Genomic DNA, 19306 nt, shown 5'->3' with positions numbered 1-19306 from the left:
AAGAAATCAAGTCAGAAGGAAATGGTAGAGAGACAGTGAATATAAATATGTATACATTAGAAGTCCTAAGGAAGTCAAATGATTGAAGATCTGGGAGTAGCTTAGTAAAAGAACAGAAGGCTTTGTTTGAAGAGGTAGATTTCTGAATTTATTATTTAAGAGGTAAAACATATTTCAAGTGATGACAAAATCCAGAGAGTAAATATAAAAATGAGTCACAGACCTGAAGGAGAATAAAAAGCTTTTGAAGAAAAACAGATTAAAGAACTGAGGATCAGGATGTTTTATGTCACTAGATGGACACTGATGTCTCTTGAGATATTGGTAACACAGGAGATAAATAAGATGTCTATAAACTAGGGGCTAAATCTTTCAATAAGTGAACACTAAACACCAGGAAATTGTCTATTGACTGTGATTGGGAGGTGTTATGTATAACAACATGACTCAAACATAAAAGGAACAAGGAATTTTATACTTTACAAAGGTCCTGAAATAAGTAGGGTGAAAGAGCAGCTTTAGGACTTCTCTAAGCCATGACCAAGCTCCTGATTCCAGATTAGTTCTTCCACCATAAACAACACAAATATATGGGCAAAATATATGAAGCAACTGGTTTCAGACATTGAACAATAGATAGCATAGGTCTGTGATTCCAGAGGCAAGGAATACACATGGGGTTAGGGCTACAATTGCATTGATTTTCTGCCTGGAGGAACTTCTGGACCTCAGTGCAGGGAAGTGGAGCCTATGTTAAGCAGAACATCTTACTGAGCTAAGAAGACAGAGATCAGAATTTGGAGTTACTGAGAAGACTGGATATCTAGCTTTTGGGCAGACTAACAGAAAGGAGGAAGCTGCACAGGGAAGGGGATCCAGAAATCTGCATAGGAATTGTCTTGATTCTTCCATGAAGTATTAAGCAGTTAATGTTCAGGATGATTCTCTGTCTATAGACTTTGCAAATAATAGAGATTGGGGAGCTGTGAGATGAACTAAAAGTCTAAGTTGAACCGAGAGTCCAGCTAAGACATTGGAATTTTAACAAACCTGAAAAATAAGACCAAAAAATGAAGCTGATGGGCTAAAAAAGTAGTTTTCTAACAAATCAAAATTTAAATCTTTAAAACAAGGCAACAAGATCTATATTATCAACAATGTAGCATATACAATGTGTATCATATGATCAAATGTTACTAGACATGTGAAAAAGCAGGGAAATATGACTCAAAACCAGGATAAAAAAATCTATGGAAACATATAGAAAGATGACAGAGATCTCACAATTATGACAAAGACTTTAGAATGATTATAATTATGTTCTAAAATTTTATAGAAATATGAGAACATGGGACTTCCCTGGTGAACCAGTGGCTAAGACTCCACACTCCCAATGCAGGGATCCCAGGATCAATCCCCAGTCAGGGAACTAGATCCTACATGCAACAACTAAGAGTTCGCATGCCACAACTAAAAAGATCCTACATGCCGCAACTAAGACCCGGCGTAGCCAAATAAATATTTAGAAAAAGAAATATATGAATATAGTAAGTAGCTAGTAGGATATATATATATATATATATATATATATATATATATATATATATATATATATATACAGTATAATTGGGGTTACAGAATAAAAGGAGACATTGGAACAGAAAAATATTTGAAGAAGAAATGGCAGAAAAGTTTCCAAATATTATGAAAAATGTCAGTTCTCAAAACCGTGAATCAGAGCAATATTAATCAGCATAAAAACAAAGAAAACCACACTTACGGTAGTTCTTTTGCTGAGAACCAAAAAGAGAAAAATTTGAAAGCAACGAGGAAAAAAAGATACATTATTATGATTCCAGTGGGGAATGATAAGTATGGCCACTGGTTTCTCATCAGAATACAAGCCATAAGTCAATGGATCATTTTTTTTTTTTATGTTGAAAGAAAAAATTCTCAAACTGGAATTCTATATACAGAATTGTTATTTTAAAAATAAAGGTGAAATAAAGTCATTTTCAGATGAAAGCTATGAGAATTAATAACCAGAATACCTGAACCATAAGAATAGCTAAAGGGGGTCCTTGATACTGGTGAAACGTGATTTTCACAAAGGAATGAAGAGAAGCAGGACTGGTGAATATGTGGTAGATTAAAACAGGCATTTTTTTTTAAATTATTTAAATAAGGGATATTTATTTATTTATTTATTTATATTGGATATACTTGCTTTACAATGTTGTGTAAGTTTATGCTGTACAGCAAAGTGAATCATACATGTATGATATAGATACATGTACATCATGTTTGTATATCATACATGTATCCCCTCTTTTTTTGGATTTCCTTCCCATTTAGGTCACCACAGAGCATTGAGTGGAGTTCCCTGTACTATACAGCAGGTTCTCATTAGTTATCTATTTTATATATATTGGTGTATATATCTATTTTATACATATTAGTGTATATATGTCAATCCAAATCTCCCAGTTCATCCCACCACCTCTTTCCCCTCTTGGTGTCCATATGTTTGTTTTCTACGTCTCTGTCTTTATTTCTGCCTTGCAAACAGGTTCATCTGCACAGTTTTTCTAGATTCCACATATATGCATTAATATACAATATTTGTTTTTCTCTTTCGACTTACTTCACTCTGTATGACATTCTCTAGATATATCAACGTCTCTATGAATGACCCAATTTCATTCATTTTTATGGCTGAGTAATCTTCCATTGTATATATGTACCACATCTTCTTTGTCCATTCACCTATCATTGGACATTTAGGTTGTTTCCATGACCTGGCTATTGTAAATAGTGCTTCAATGAACATTGGAGTGTATGTGTATTTTGAATTACCGTTTTCTCGGGGTATATGCCCAGTAGTGGGATTGTTGGGTCGTATGGTAGTTCTATTGTTAGTTTTTTAAGGAACCTCCATACTGTTGTCCATAGTGGCTGTATCAATTTACATTTCCACAACAGTGCAGGAGGGTTTCCTTTACTCCACATGCTCTCCAGCATTTATTGTTTGTAGATTTTTTGATGATGGCCATTCTGACCAGTGTGAGGTGATACCTCATTGTAATTTTGATTTGCATTTCTCTAATAATTAGTGATGTTGAACAACTTTTCATGTTCCTCTTGGCCATCTGCATGTCTTCTTTGGAGAAATGTCTATTTAGGTCTTCTGCCCATTTTTTGAATTTTTTTTTTTTTTTTTTTTTTTTTTGATATTGAGCTGTGTGAGCTGTTTGTATATTTTGGAGATTAATCCCTTGTCCACTGCTTCATTTGCAAACATTTCTCCCATTCTGAATGTTGTCTTTTCATCATGTTTATGGTTTCCTTTGCTGTGAAAAAGCTTTGAAGTTTCATTAGGTCCCATTTGTGTATTTTCACTTTTATTTTCATTACTCTAGGAGGTGGGTCAAAAAAGATCTTGCTGTGATTTATGTCAAAGAGTGTTCTGCCTAGGTTTTCATCTAAGAGTTTTATAGTGTATGGTCTTACATTTAGGTCTTTAGTCCATTTTGAGTTTATTTTTGTGTATGGTGTTAGGGAGTGGTCTACTTTCATTCTTTTACATGTAGCTGTCCAGTTTTCCCAGCACCACTTATGGAAGAGACTGTCTTTTCTTCATTGTATATTCTTGCCTCCTTTTCCATAGATTAGTTGACCATAGGTGCATGGATTTATCTCTGGGCTTTCTATCCTGTTCCACTGATCTATATTTCTTTTTTTATGGTAGTACCATACTCTCTTGATTACTGTAGCTTTGTAGTATAGTCTGAGACAGGGAGCCTGATTCCTCCAGTTGTTTTTTTTTTTTTGTTTGTTTGTTTGTTTGTTTGTTTTTCCCTCAAGATTGCTTTGGCTATTTGGGGTCTTTTGTGTTTCCATAGAAATTTTAAGATTTTTGTTCTAGTTATGTGAAAAATGCCATTGGTACTTTGATAGAGATTGCATTGAATCTGTAGTTTGCTTTGGGTAGTATATTCATCTTGACCATATTGATTCTTCAAATGCAAGAACACAATATATCTCCCATCTGTTTGTGTCACCTTTGATTTCTTTCATCCAATAGTTTTCTGAGTACAGGTCTTTTACCTCCTTAGATAGTTTAATTCCTAAGTATTTTATTCTTTTTGTTGCAATGGTGAATGGGATAGTTTCCTAAATTTCTTTTCTGATCTTTCATTGTTAGTGTATAGGAATGCAAGAGATTTCTGTGCATTGATTTTCTATCCTGCAATGATAGCAAATTAATTGATTAGCTCTAGCAGTTTTCTGGTGGCATCTTTAGGATTTTCTAAGTATAGTATCATGTCATCTGCAAACAAAACAGTTTTACTTCTTCTTTTCCAAGTTGGATTCCTTTTATTTCTTTTTCTTGTCTGATTTCCATGGCTAGAACTTCCAAAACTATGTTGAATAACAGTGGTGAGAGTGGACACCCTTGTCTCCTTCATGATCTTAGAGGAAATGCTTTCAGTTTTTCACCATTGAGAATGATATTTGCCGTGGGTTTGTCATATATGGCTTTATTATGTTGAGGTAGGTTCCCCCTATGCCCACTTTCTGGAGAGTTTTTATCATAAATGGGTGTTGAATTTTGTTGAAAGATTTTTCTGGATCTATTGAGCTGATCATATGATTTTTTATTCTTCAATTTGGTAATATAATGTATCACATTGATTGATTTGCGTATATTGAAGAATCCTTGCATCCCTGGGATAAATCTCACTTGATCATGATGTATGATCTTTTGAATGTGTTGTTGGATTCTGTTTGCTAGTATTTTGTTGAGGATTTTTTCATGTATGTTCATCAGTGATATTGGTCTATAATTTTCTTTTTTTGTGATATCTTTGTCTGGTCTTGGTATCAGGGTAATGGTGGCCTTGTTGAATGAGCTTGGGGGTGTTCCTTCCTCTGCAATTTTTTGGAAGAGTTTGAGAAAGATGGGTGTTAGGTTGTCTCTAAATTTTGATAGAATTCATCTGTGAAGCCATCTGGTGGTGGACTTTTGTTTGTTGGAAGATTTTTAATCACAGTTTCATTACTTGTGATTAACCTGTTTACATTTTCTATTTCTTCCTGGTTCAGTCTTGGATGGTTATACCTTTCTAAGAATTTTTCCATTTCTTGCAGATTGTCCATTTTACTGGCATAGAGCTGCTTACAGTAGTCTCTTATGATTCTTTGTATTTCTGTGATATCTGTTGTAACTTCTACTTTTTCAGTTCTAATTTTATTTATTTGAGTCTTCTCCCTCATTTTCCTGATGAGTCTGGCCAAAGTTTTATCAATTTTGTTTATCTTCCTAAAGAACCATCTTTCATTTTATTGATTTTTGCTATTGCTTTCTTTGCTTCTATTTCTGCTCTGATTTTTATGTTTTCTTTTGTTTCATTAACTTTGAGTATTTTGTTGCTGTTCTTCTTTCTCTAGTTGCTTTAGGTGTAAGGTAATGGTTGTTTATGTGAGATTTTTCTTGTTTCTTGAGTTAGGATTTTATTGCTATAAACTTCTCTCTTAGAACTTCTTTTGCTGCATCCCATAGGTTTTTGGGTCATCGTGTTTTTGTTGTCATATTTCTCTAGGAATTTTTTGTGTCCTCCTCAATTTTTTTGGTGATCTCTTCGTTATTTAGTAACATATTGTTTAGTCTCTATGTGTCTATGTTTTCTACAGATTTTTTCCAATAATTGATTTCTAATCTCATAGAATTGTGGTCAGAAATGATGCTTGATATGATTTCAATTTTCTTAAATTTACTGAGGCTTGATTTGTGACCCAAGATATGATCTATCCTGGAGAATGTTCCTTGTGCACTTGAGAAGAAATTGTATTCTGCTGTTTTCAGATTGCATGTCCTATATTTATCAGTTAAACCTCTCTGGTCTATTGTGTCATTTAAAGTTTGCCTTTCCTTATTAATGTTCTGTCTGAATGATCTATCCGTTGTAGCAAGTGCAGTGTTAAATTTCCCTACTATTGTGTTACTGTTGATTTTCCCTTTTGTGTCTGTTAGCATTTGCCATATGTATTGTGGTGTTCCTATGTTGGGTGCATAAATATTTATAATTATTATATCTTCTTCTTGAATTTGTCCCTTTATCATTATGTAGTGTTCTTCCTTGTCTCTCTCTTTTTTTTTTATTTTGTGGTATGTGGGCCTCTCAATGTTGTGGCATCTCCTGTTGCAGAGCCCAGGCTCTGGACGCGCAGGCTCAGCAGGCATGGCTCATGGGCTCAGGTGTTCCACGGCATGTGGGATCTTCCTGGACTGGGGCATGAACCCATGTCCCCTGCATCAGCAGGCAAACTCTCAACCACTGCACCATCAGGGAAGCCCCCACCTTGTCTCTGGTAACAGTCTTTATTTTATATTCTATTTTGTCTGATATAAGTATTGCTACTCCATCTTTCTTCTGATTTCCATTTTCATGGAATATGCTTTTCCATCCCCTCACTTTCAGTCTATATGTGTCCCTAGCTCTGCAGTGGGTCTCTTGTAGACAGCATATATATGGGTCTTGCTTTTGTATCCATTCAGACAGTCTTTTGGTTGGAGCATTTAAGCCATTCTCATTTAAGGTCATTATCAATATATATGTTCCTCTTACCATTTTCTTAATTGTTTTGGGTTTGTTTTTGTAGGTCTTTTTCTGCTCTTGTTTTTCCAGCTTACAGAAATTCCTTTAACATTTGTTGTAGAGCTGGTTTGGTGGTGCTGAATTATCTTAGCTTTTGCTTGTCTATAAAACTTTTGATTTCTCCATCAAAACTGAGATCCTTGCTGGGTAGAGTAGTCTTTGTTGTAAGTTTTTCCCTTCATCACTTTAAATGTATCCTGACACTCCCTTCTGGCCTGCAGAGTTTCTGCTGAAAAAGTTAGCTGATAAGCTTATGGTGATTCCCTTGTATGTTATTTGTTGCTTTTCCCTTGCTGTTTTTATTATTTTTTATTTGTGTTTAATTTTGTGTGTGTGTGTGTGATTAATATGTGTCTCAGCTTGTTTCTCCTTGTTTTTATCCTGAATGAGATTCTCTCTGCTTCCCGGACTTGGGTTTCTATTTCCTTTCCCATGTTAGTGAAGTTTTCGGCTCTAATTTTTTCAAATATTTTCTAAGACCCTTTCTTTTTCTCTTTTTCTTCCGGGACCCCTGTGATTCAAATATTGGTGCATTCCCAGTCAGAATGGCCATCATCAAAAAATCTAGAAACAATAAATGCTGGAGAGGGTGTGGAGAAAAGGGAACCTTCTTGCTCTGTTGGTGGAAATGTAAATTGATACAGCCACTGTGGAGAACAGTATGCAGGTTCCTTAAAAAACTACAAATAGAACTACCATATGACCCAGCAATCCAACTACTGGGCATATACCCCAAGAAAACCATAATTCAAAAAGAGTCATGCACCAAAATGTTCATTGCAGCTCTATTTACAATAGCCCAGAGGTGGAAACAACCTACGTGTCCATCATCAGATGAATGGATAAAGAAGATGTGGCACATATATACAATGGAATATTACTCAGCCATAAAAAGAAACGAAATTGAGCTATTTGTAATGAGGTGGATAGACCTAGAGTCTGTCATACAGAGTGAAGTAAGTCAGAAAGAGAGAGATAAATACTGTATGCTAACACATATATATGGAATTTAAGGGAAAAAATGTCATGAAGAACCTAGGGGTAAGACAGGAATAAAGACACAGACCTACTAGAGAATGGACTTGAGGATATGGAGAGGGGGAAGGGTAAGCTGTGACAAAGCGAGAGAAGGCATGGACATATATAGACTACCAAACATAAGGTAGATAGCTAGTGGGAAGCAGCCACATAGCACAAGGAGATCAGCTCGGTGCTTTGTGACCACCTGGAGGGGTGGGATAGGGAGGGTGGGAGAGAGGGAGATGCAAGAGGTAAGAGATATGAGAACATATGTATATATATAACTGATTCATTTTGTTGTAAAGCAGAAACTGACACACCATTGTAAAGCAATTATACTCCAATAAAGATGTTAAAAAACAAAACAAAAAAAACCCCAAATATTGGCGCATTCAATGTTGTCCCAGATCTCTCTGAGACTGTCCTCAATTCTTTTCATTCTTTTTTCTTTATTCTGCTCTGTGGCAGTTATTTCCACCATTCTATCTTCCTGCTCAATTATCCCTTCTTCTGCCTCACTTATTCTGCTATTGATTGCTTCTAGAGTATTTTAAATTTCAGTTATTTTGTTGTTCATCACTGCTTGTTCTTTAATTCTTCTAGGTCCTTGTTAAAAGTTTCTAGTATTTCCTCCATTCTATTTCCGAGTTTTGGATTACCTTGTGTTTTTACCTTGCTGCTTCATCTGCTACATATTTCTCTGTCTTCTCATTTTGTTTAACTTACTTTTTTTAAGATCTCCTTTCCTCAGGCTGCAGAGCCATAGTTCCTTTTGCTTCTGGTGTCTGCCCCTAGTGGATGAGGTTGGTCTAGTGGCCTGTGTAGGCTTCCTGGTGGGGGGGTTTGATACCTGTGTTCTGGTGGGTGAGCTGGATCTTGTCCCTCTGATGGACAAGACCCCATCAGATGGTATGTTTCGGGGTGTCTGTGAGCTTAGTATGACTTTAGGCAGACTGTCTGCTAATGGGTGGGGCTGTGTTCATGTCTTGCTAGGTGTTTAACTCTAGCATCCAGCACTGGAACTTGCTGGACATTGGATGGAGCCAGGTCTTGCTGTTGTGATAGAGACCTCTGGTAGAGCTCTTGCCAATTGATATTCCCTGGGCTGTGAGTTCTCTTGTGGTCCAGGATCCTGGACTCGGCTCTCCCACCTCAGAGACTCAGGCCTGGTCCCTGGCCAGGGAATAAAGACCCTGCAAGCCACGTGGCATGGAAGAAAGAAAAAAAAAAGAAAGAAAAAGAAAATGAACAGATAAACAAAACCCCAAGACAAATGGTAAAAGTGAAACCAAGAAGACAAAAACATACAAAGAAAGAAACACACACACAAAACAGAGGAAAAAAAAAAAAAGAAAATAGCAACCAAACATATAAATGAACCCCAAAATTAAAACAAACAATAAAAACTAAACTAACAAAAACAGAAAACAAAAAGCAAATCAAAAGCAGAAAGCAAACCAGTTACATAGAGATTTTCTTGCCTTTTTGGAAGTGTGAGGTCTTCTGTCAGCGTTCAGTAGATGTTCTGTGGTAGTTGTTCCACATGTAGATATATTTTTGATGTATTTGTGGGGAGAAGGTGAGCTCCACATCTTACTCCTCTGCCATCTTGAAGGTTCCCCAGGGATACTTATTTAATGTGAAAATAATAATGTACTGTTGGATTTAAAACATATGTATAAGGTAAATGTATTTCAAAGTAGCACAAAAGATGGTGTGGAGATATCAAATTTAATTATACTGTTGTAATAGTCACAAGTTGTTAGTGAAATGATATTAATTTGTAGTAGACAGTGATAATTTAAAGTAACATATTGTCATCTCTAGAGCAAACAGGAACAAAAAAGTAAATCAGGGAGATAAAATAGAACACGAAATAAAGGCACACAGTCAAAGACAAAGCAGGAAAGGAGGAAACATGGAACAAAGAACAGAAATAGCTCAAATAGAAAACAATTAGCAAGACAGTAGTTTTATAGTCAACCACAAACTAGTTATATTACTTTTAAATAGATAAAATTGTCTAATTAAAAGACAGAGATTATCAGATTTTATAACAAAGAAAGACCCAACTAATTATATGTTGTGTCCAAAAAATAGTCATTATATATAACATCACAGATAATCTTAAAAAGATAGGAAAATATTGTCATGAAAACACTACTTATAAAAAAAGAGTGTCTTTATTAATATCTGAGAAAATAGATGTTAAACATGAAGTATTTCCAGAAGTAAACATAAGCATTTCATAATGCTGAAACAGTCAATTCATCATGGAGACAAAATAATCCTAAATGTGTATATGTCTAAAAATATACCTTCAATATGCACGAAGTAAAAACTGACAGGAATAAAGGGAGAAATAAACATATAGTTGGAAATATTAACAATTCTCCTAATAAATGATAAAACAGATAGACAAAAAAAAAAACCCAATAGGGATATGGAATATTCAAACATTTTCAACCAAATTAACCTATTTGACATTTATAGAATACAATATCAACAGCTGCAGAATACCAGTGTACATGGTACATGCAGCAAGATAAGACCATATGTTGAACCAGAAAAGGCAGTTTGGCTTGAAAAGTTTCAATATAAGTGGCAACCTTAGAGGAGAACCAAGTTTCACATAAAGCAGTGTGAATGAGCTAACATTCTGGGAATAGGTTGTTTTGTTATGCTTTTGTACTGTCATAAGAGAGTTCCAGATATCACTAGATGTATTAACATGAAGCAGAAGAGTAGGAGACTGGGTCTAGGAAGGAAACCTCAAAATAATGAGGTAACAGAGGGCATATATTATAATAAAATATCAGATGAGATGCCATGTTAAGCAGTGACCAAGGATAGCTGGGATGTATAGTATGGTGAAATGTAAGACGAAGCAGGCATTTCAAGCAAGGCTGATTAACTCTTGTATTGTGACTTTAAAATCCAGACTCAAAAGCATCAGGTGACCACTGCCCCCAACAATGCCGCCATATGATCTCATCTTCCTGGTCCTGAAGCATTTGCAGCATTCTCTGATTTTCATCAGACCTATGGCTACTCCTAGGTTTATCTCTCAACTCAAACTTTCTTTCTGACACCTGGATCTTTGTTCTGATGTCCATTTGTTTTCAAAATTATTCTACACATCAGACTTTTCTGAATATGTTAGATAAAATGTTGCTTGTCTTCAGTACTATGTCCAACATTAATCTCCCAGTCCTATGCGATTAGCCCACATTCAAGTGAGAAAGAATGGCTCCCCCCTCCAAAAAAAAAAAAAAAAAAAACTGTATAATTACTGGGAGTGGTGACTACTTAGTTCAGAATATTTCATTACTGCCTACACACTGGGGCTGAGGAGTAGTGTGTATCATTCAGTAATAGAAAAAATGATAAATACCTTCCAATTCAAGATAGTACCCTCAGCATGCAAGTTTAATCTATCTTCGTATTATCCTTAGGAAGAAAGTGTCAGAAAAAAGATATGTGGGAAAGAATAATTTCATAACAGTGCTGAAACACAGGGAGGAGAAGAACAGACAGGAAATTTTGAAATATATATGAAAAATAGAGGGCAGCTTTGATCTGATTAAAACAGTATAATGATAATATATATATTTTTTTATGATAATATATTTTAACATTAATAGAAGCAACACATATAATACATACTGTACGTCAAGCAATGTTCTAAATCCTTGTTACACATTAAGATTAAATTAGTTACAACTTTATGAAGTAGGTAAAATATCCTCATTTTGAAGTTGAGGAAATGAAGGCACAGAAAGATTAAACTACTTTAAAAACAGTAATAATAGAGATTGAGGAGAAGGTTCAGTGATATTTGATTTTTTTCCTTTCCTTGTCACTGACATTTAATCTGTCAGGAAGTCCCATTTGTTGTATTCTAAAATATATCTAAATGTGCTCTATTTCTTGCCCTCTTCAATGTCACTCTTCTGACTTGTATTGCTTGAACAAGCTAATGGAAAAGCATACTACCTCATCCCTCTGCTTCATTCTTATTTCCCTAAAACTCAACCTCCATAAAATAGCCGGAGGTACATTTTTAAAACAGAATTCAGGTTGTAACATACTGCCTCTCCCCTTAAAAATCCTTTGATAGCTTCCTCTTGCACTTAAAATAAAATCAGCTCATTATCATAGCCTGATTGATTTGATCTCTGTAGACCTTTGCCATCTTACCTAATTCTCTTTTTCCTCATTATTTTATTTCATAAGCCTTCTACACTTTTAAGAACATGCCAATTGTTTGTGACTTTGTAGGGATTTTGCATCTGCTGTACCCTAGGTATTGGAAAGGCCCTCTCCTCAACTATTTGCATAACTGATTCCACCTTATTTTTCAGATCTTAATCCAAAAGTTACCCCCTCTTCTGACAACCTCATCTAGTGTAAGTCCTCCTGATATCTTTACCACAATTTCTGATTGCTCACATAATTTAAAAAATATGTTAGTATTTTGTTTGTTTACTTGTTTCTTATCTGTTTCCCCTATGATAATTTAATCTCTCAGTGGACAAGGACTTGATCTCATTCTCTGCCTCTCCATCCCTTTGCAAAGTGTTGGGTTTTAATGAATACACAATGAATTAAATGGAAAAAATACTTTGGGAGAGGGGAAAAATACTCTTCTCAGAAGGATTCTGGAGAGATTAACACATTAAAAAGGGCCATCTCTCATACTGTGGTGGGGAGCTTTGTAATTAGAAGTAGTTCTGGTAAAGCAACATTCATTAACAGGCAATATAAGATGTTTTGCAAAGTAATTCAGTACTAGGAGGACAGAAATTCTCTCTTATCATAAAAAGACCAAGGAAATTAGTATACAGGAAAAAGGATCAAAGTGACTTTAATTAGAGGAGTAGACATTTTTGTTGTAGAGAAGATGTGAATTATCTGAAGGATATTTAACTTCTTTTTGGCACGATGCCTGCTTTTAGAAACTCTCAGGGAAACTGGCCACAGAGCCGTGTGAAATTTTTCTCCCAAGGTCCTTAAGGAATGATCTCCCTCTATTTCTGCACACCTAGTGTGTGTGAGGGGATAGCTGTGTGAGTCACAAGCAGGAAGAGTGCATTCACTATTTTCCATTACAACAAATGCCTTTCTCCATCTAGAACAGCAGAACTAGGTGAGTGTAAGTCATTGGTATTCATGATATTCAGGGAGCTGCTTTGTCTGTGGAGTCTTCAAGAATCAACAAGAGATTAGATGAGGAGTAAAAGAAAACCAGAAAGCAAAGAGAAGGGAGGAGCTGGAAGAACTGAGGTAGGGATGAACAGTAAAGAAATGAGAGTGTCCTCATGAGGTGTCCTCATGAGATGTCCTCATATGTCAGAGGAATTTCCAAGAGGGACATCACTTTCTTTAACCCTGGTCTTAGGTACTGAACCTTGTGCTGTCTAAGACACAGAGTAGGCAGATGGGTCACAGGAACTAGTTCTTTCTTGTTCCAACTCCCGCACATTCCTTGTACTTTGGAATATGTAGCAAGGCCTCCAGAGATGAGCTAATTAAACTTTTATAGTCATCCAGAGAGATTTCTATCTGGAGAGAGGTAGCCCAGATAGAGACAGAATAGTTAAGGATTTGCTCCTGATTATTGACAGAACCTCATCATGAACAACTGACCTCAGACAATACTCAGCTTTAAAAACAAGGTGATCTGCCTCTCGCACCCATGCACTTTCTTCTTCCTAAAGCTATTAGTGACAAACGTGAGGCATTTAGGGAGAAAAAAGCACTTCCATAGTTCAAGGACCACCTGCTACATAGCCAGTGAACCATGTCCCACCTGTTCCTGAATACATAGAATGTAGAGTCCACCCAGGACTAAGACAATGAGAGTTTCCTAAATAAATACATACCTCTCTGGAGGGGTCCAGAGCATTAGGTTTAAAGACTAAACAAAATCAAAGCAGAGCAAATACCAAAATACATACCAGAATTCGACAAATTTAACTCTGCTGAGAAGTTAAATACCTTCAGCATTTTACCCCCAGAACAGAACGTCCCTAAGCTGAAAATAAAATTGAACCCTATGTTGCCTATATACTCTCCACCAATGCAGCTTAAAAGGAGAGCTGCCTGCCTTAATATGTCTGGGTCATTTACAAAGAGTTCACAGCCCTCCAATTTTGGGAGGCTTGTTGTGGAAACCAGTGTTACAACTGTCAAGGCAACACAGACCTATAATAATCAACCTGGCACTTCATTTATAAATACAATCAGAGAAGTTCAGGATCACCATATAATTTAGAGAAAACATCTTGAATGAACAAAAGAAGAGGAAAGAAATATTAAAGAATATCTCTTTAATATTAAAAGTAAATATCTTAATTACATATCATCTCTAATATTTTTAGTAGACAAGATTAATTTAGAAATGGACACATGATTCAAGCCAGGTCAGGGGAAAAAAATCCTTGAGATTTTTTCTGGAAATATTGGGGAAAATGAGGTTACTTATGCATTAACAAGTTGTAAGGGTATGCTGGGGAACATATTTTCCATGATTTGAAAAAATAAAGATAAAAAACTACCCCAAGAATGAGGACAAAGAAGAAGAAATTGAAGTCTAGCAATGGGGAGAGGGAGTGGGAGAATCTTGATGACATGGTTTGAACTGTTGAATATAATTGTTCTGAGTAATAGGCCCCCTGCGACTTTTCCCACTTTTGTTGGGGGTGGCAATGGGGCTTGGAAACTAGTTTCAATCAGTTTTCTGCTATTTGTAACAAAAGCAGACTTTAGTGTACAAATATCCCTTTACTGCAGAGGCTGTTCCCAACCACCCTTGAAAATCAGCATTCCTTACTCTTGTTTCTCTCTACACCCCTTAATCTGTTACAGTTTTTTGCTTTTTTGTTTTTTTTGTAGAAGGGATCGCCACTGGATGTATTCTGATTGTTATTGACTGTGTCCACTCACTAGAATGTGAGCCCCATAAGGGAGGTGATCATATCTGGTCAGTCCCTGCTGTGTCCCTGATGCCTATAGCAGTGTTTAATTCATGCAGGAATATGATGAATCCCTATTGAATGAACTATCTATTGGACTCACACAACTGTCTTATTGTGTAAGAATCACAGTACAGGTTTTACAAGACAGGAAACTGAGATTTTAGAAAAGTTTCCATAATGTGTGTGAGGTTACACATTAGCACATTGTAGATTCAGAATTAGAATCTGGATTTGTGGATGCCAAGTATAACATATTTCCATTACTCCATAGCCATGCAAAATGGACAAAATAGATTAGAGTTGAGATCAAATTATGAATTAAAAAAATCAAAAATGAGTTTCTTGAGTGAAAAGATTTCTGATATTCAAAAGGCTTCACACAATTTTGCTTTAGATTTAATTACATTTTAGCTGAAGATAAGAATTACTTCTTAATGAGTGATGACCCAGCTCAACCCTTTCCATGCTGCACCACAACCTATAGTGGTGCCCTAACTTCTATAGTCCTTACCACACCTCCCAAATCAAAAAGAAAGAGATTAATTTAAATTACTCTTATTAGTGATGGATGAGTGCAGACTAAAGTTATGTGGTTTATCAATCAGTACTAAAAATTGAAAATGAAGTGTGAAATGAAAAATAATAGGAGACAGAAGGAAACCTGTATTACAAGTTTAATCCTGACTGCTATGTTATTCTTGAGCCTGTGACACCATGCCCCATTTTTAGGAGACCCATAAGCTGTGCTTGTCCCTCCAAATTGCATGTTTAAATAAACAAAAATAGAATTTATATTTTGAAAGTACAGACTTATTTTCTTATTTCTTCCTGAACTCTGTCAGAATTTTAAATTTTACTTTAACATACTTCCTCCTACCTCAAATATTAACTACCATCACTGTTTTTGTTGTCAAAACCAAAAACAAAAACAAAAACAAAAAAAAACTTGAGTGTGCATATTTTAATCTTATCATCTAAATTTTGCCTGCTTCCTATTTCCATAAGTAATAACATCTATTAAGCATATAATATAGCACATATAACTTTTAAAACGTTTGAAAACCACTAATCTGGTCCCATTTCCTCAATGTAAGCATGAAGACAGTGAGGGTCAGAGAAACTGCCACTTGTTCCAAGTCACACACCTGGTTTGTGAAGGGTAGATGTTCATGTGGGCTCTCCTGCCTCTTGTGCAATTGCATTCTTAGTCATGCTATATTCCTAGCCTCTTACTTCATGAGGTTGGAAGAAAAAACTTGAGTCATGACCACTTGGTAAGGTTCAGAGAAATTAATACCCATTCATGTTCTCAAGTATATCTCTTATTGTTGAACTGAAAAGTAATCACTTGAACTGAGAAATAAAGCATCAAACAGGCACAACCTGAAGACCAAGGGCCTTCATAGTCTCTAAGTACTAGAGTCACCTTGTCTTTTAAGATTTAAGTAAAAGTGGTTTGAACCTGAATATCACCTAGGGTAGAACCTTGACATTACTCCAAATAACTCCAGGGGCAAATGGAGGACATTATGATTATTTTGTTTGCTGCTTCTGCTAAATTGTTGTTTTCCCTCAAGTCTCTCCTCTCTGGATCTCCATTCTCTGTCTCAGCATGAACCTTACCCAAACCCACTCTAGCAATAAAGTGCCCTGGCCTCCCGCAGGTTGCAGAGCATCTCTCTCCCTTTGTCCTCCTCTTTCTCTTCCTAGCAGCTGTTCCAAGCCTCCCCAATCATTTGCAAAACTTAACCCACCATAGATCATCACTCCATTTGATGATCCACTATCAACCTTATATTAATATATTATTTTCCTAGCAGACAGTTTTCCACAGTCAATTTAACAGTTATTTTTTTCCTTTCCTACATTAATAAAGTAGTTCTTCAAGACTCCATTTCCTCTGTCTGCTTTCTGCCCCCATCTTTCTATTTTGAGCCCTTTACACTTGAAAGTGCTTTCCTCCCATGGGATATTTATTTTGCAATATGGATCAAGGGTTTAAATTTAAAAGGATAAAACTAGATGAGTGCAGGTAGATGGGATGGTGGTGGGGCTGCTTAAAGGTTTAGGCTCTTCTAAGATTCTGAGCTCATAATAGATACATAAAATGAGAATATGTATAATTTTACAGTATATAATTCCTAAATGGCAATTTCTCAATCATAGTGATCTGTGCACTTTATGAGGAAGGACTCCAACAGAAGTTCAGTCATGTCCATGTTCAGGTTAATAAAAACATTAAATTGAATTTTTTCTTGGAATTGAATCTTCTCTGAAAAATAAATTTGCTTTTTAAGTTGTAAAGAAACTGGAAAATTCAAGCAAATTTTTTAAGCTCTAATGATTTTCAAGATTTATCCCATTTTAGTTTAACATATCTTCCTTAACTGTTTCCTTTGGCCATGCTGAATTCAGCTTTTAATTCAACTATGCCATTGCTGTGACTGTATGCAGACCTTTTAACCTATTATGATCACGATTTCCTCATCTGTAAAACTAAAGGGTTGAATGAAATTACCTCTATGGTCTTTTCTAACTATAGAAAGTTTATAATCATATAATAATGTATCTATTTTTTCTCTGTTTTGGATGGGATTTATTCTGTTAATAATAATAATCTTAAGGTTTTATTCTTGAAAGTCCATTGGAAATATTTCACAAGATTAGCACTTTAGAATTTACAAAAATCTGCAGGCACTATTTAATATTTGTAGTAACTGTAAAGCAGAAAGTAATACTATAAAGTTTCAAATAGAAATTTGTTTCTGAAATTTTGGTAGACTTGTAAGAGCTTACACAACTAGCTAGTAAGTGGCAAAGCTGGAACTCAAAGTTTGGTCTGCTGATGTATCCAGTACCTCTTCTAAAACCTCATGCTTCACTCTCCAACCTAAGCAGACTACCATAAAACATGTACTGTGATATGCCATTGCCACAGTCCATTGAGGAAGAGAGTCAAACAAATAAATCACTGCAATGTACTTCGGTGGATACTATCACAGGAATATGATGCAGGTGCTATGGGGATAAAGAGGAGAGAGGTTATTCTGGAAATTGACAAAGGCATCAGGGAGACAGAGGTATCTGAATAAGAAATCAAGATAGGGAAGGACATGCTAGGCCCAGGGAAGGGCATGCTAGGCTCAGAGATCAGCAGAAATCAGAGGAATAAGAGCTACATTCTTGGAAGTCAGGTGTTTTACCATGTCTGGAGGGCAGTGGTTTGGTGTATAAATTGGGAGAGATCTTTTGGGATTTGGTGATAAAAGTCCATTGATGTCATGCTAATAATTTAAACTTCACTGAGTACATTCTGAAAGCTTTCAGCATAATGGTGACAGTGACAAGGTTACACTTCAGAAAGATCACCTTCTATGGTGAACAATCACTCCATGGTAGAGCTTGTATTGGGTCAAACACTTGGACACAGGGATACTAGTTAGACAATCATCATAGTAATTTAGAACCAGATAATATGCCACACAAAGATCTGCATGCAAATATTTATAGAATCTTTACTTATAGTCTCCAAACACTAGAAGCAACCAAAATATCCCTCAATAGGTGAATGAATAGACAGACTTTAGTACTTCCATGCAATGGAACATTATTCAGAAATGAAAAGAAATGAGTTATTAAGCCACAAAAGAAATGGAGGAATGTGTATTGCTAAGTGACAGAAGCCAGTATAATTCCAACTAAATGACATTTGGGAAAAGAGAAGACTATAGAAACAACAAGATCAGTAGTTGCTGGGGTTAGGGGAGAAAAAGGATGAATAGATGGAACACAGGAGATTTTAGGATACTGAAACTATTTTTTATAATACTGTAAGAGTACATACATGAAAATATGCATTTGTCAAAAACCATAGACTGTACAACAGAAAGAGTAAGCTTTCATTTTTTAAAGTAAATGATCTTTTTATTGTGTGTCCATGAAAACAAGGTCAGGATGGCCTTTGGTTAATCCCCCCATGGAGGTGACAGTGAAGGGGAGGCATACAGTGACAACAACAACAACCGTGTTCTTCTCTCCAGAAGAAGGGTCTTGCCCTCATAGGCCCTAAGGGTTAGAGGCAAACAGGGCCAGGAGGCTCCAGAGGAAGGCCTTCCCAGGCCCACCAGAACTTTACTTAATAATAAGGTAACAATATTTGTTAATTAAGTGTAACAAATAAGCCACATAAATGCAAGATGTTAATAACACGGGAACCTTTGTGGGGACGGGGGAGATGTGAGAACTCTGTGTGCTATCTGCTTAAAAATATATATACATGGGCCAAATATAGGGGAATAGTAATATAAGGAAGAACTGGATTTCAGTAGACAGAAAAAGAGGATTATTGAGGTAAAGGGAGGATAATCAGTTTACTATTCATACCATCAATTATAACTGTGCAAGAAAATAAATGAAAATCAGACAAATCAGTGTTGAACTGAGGTGTGGCACAGTGAAAATCTATTTCTTAGTTATACTTTCCTATGATAATTTATCCTAATTGGATATAATATCTGTTGCTATTTCTGTTAAGAATCCATGATATAGTAATTTGTAGATTACAATATAATGTCTTATCCTATTGTTTTATGAAGAAATGGTCATATGTATAGAGAAAGTATTATCCTTGAAACAATATGAACAGTA

Source organism: Phocoena sinus, chromosome 20 (assembly GCF_008692025.1).
Source record: "Phocoena sinus isolate mPhoSin1 chromosome 20, mPhoSin1.pri, whole genome shotgun sequence".
NCBI classification, from domain to species: Eukaryota; Metazoa; Chordata; class Mammalia; order Artiodactyla; family Phocoenidae; genus Phocoena; species Phocoena sinus.
Note: the sequence above shows the minus strand (reverse complement) of the source record.